The sequence below is a fragment of the Rhea americana genome, unplaced genomic scaffold, assembly GCF_003343005.1.
Source record: "Rhea americana isolate MKP2758 unplaced genomic scaffold, rheAme1 scaffold_328, whole genome shotgun sequence".
NCBI lineage: Eukaryota > Metazoa > Chordata > Aves > Rheiformes > Rheidae > Rhea > Rhea americana.
In genome coordinates this window covers 473,724-474,102 of record NW_028186455.1, presented here as the reverse complement: position 1 = coordinate 474,102, position 379 = coordinate 473,724, and positions in this window count along the sequence as shown.

Sequence of the window (379 nt, the reverse complement as noted above, 5' to 3'; positions counted from 1 at the left end):
TGTTGGGTTTTGTTACTAGGAAGAAAGGTTAAAGAGAAGCTACAGACCTAGAATTTAATTTTTTTGAAACAAATACACCTTAAAAAAAACCCTGTACCTTGTGTCATTTTTTGAAAATATACTTTCTACTAAATGTTCACAGAAAGGATACTTCTGTTTTTTAGGTTATTCTGTTTTTTGCTTTTTTCCAGCTCAAAATTATCAGAAGCAGTTGAGACCCTGATAAATTGACCTGAAGAACTAGAACTGTGTTAGTCAGTAGTAAAGAGCACATACTTTTTTTTTTTTTTTTAAATTCAAGATGACAACAAGAAGTGTGCCACTGTTGTCAACAAGAATTCACATGGGTGGCTATGCTACAACGGCAGCAGTGGGAGTT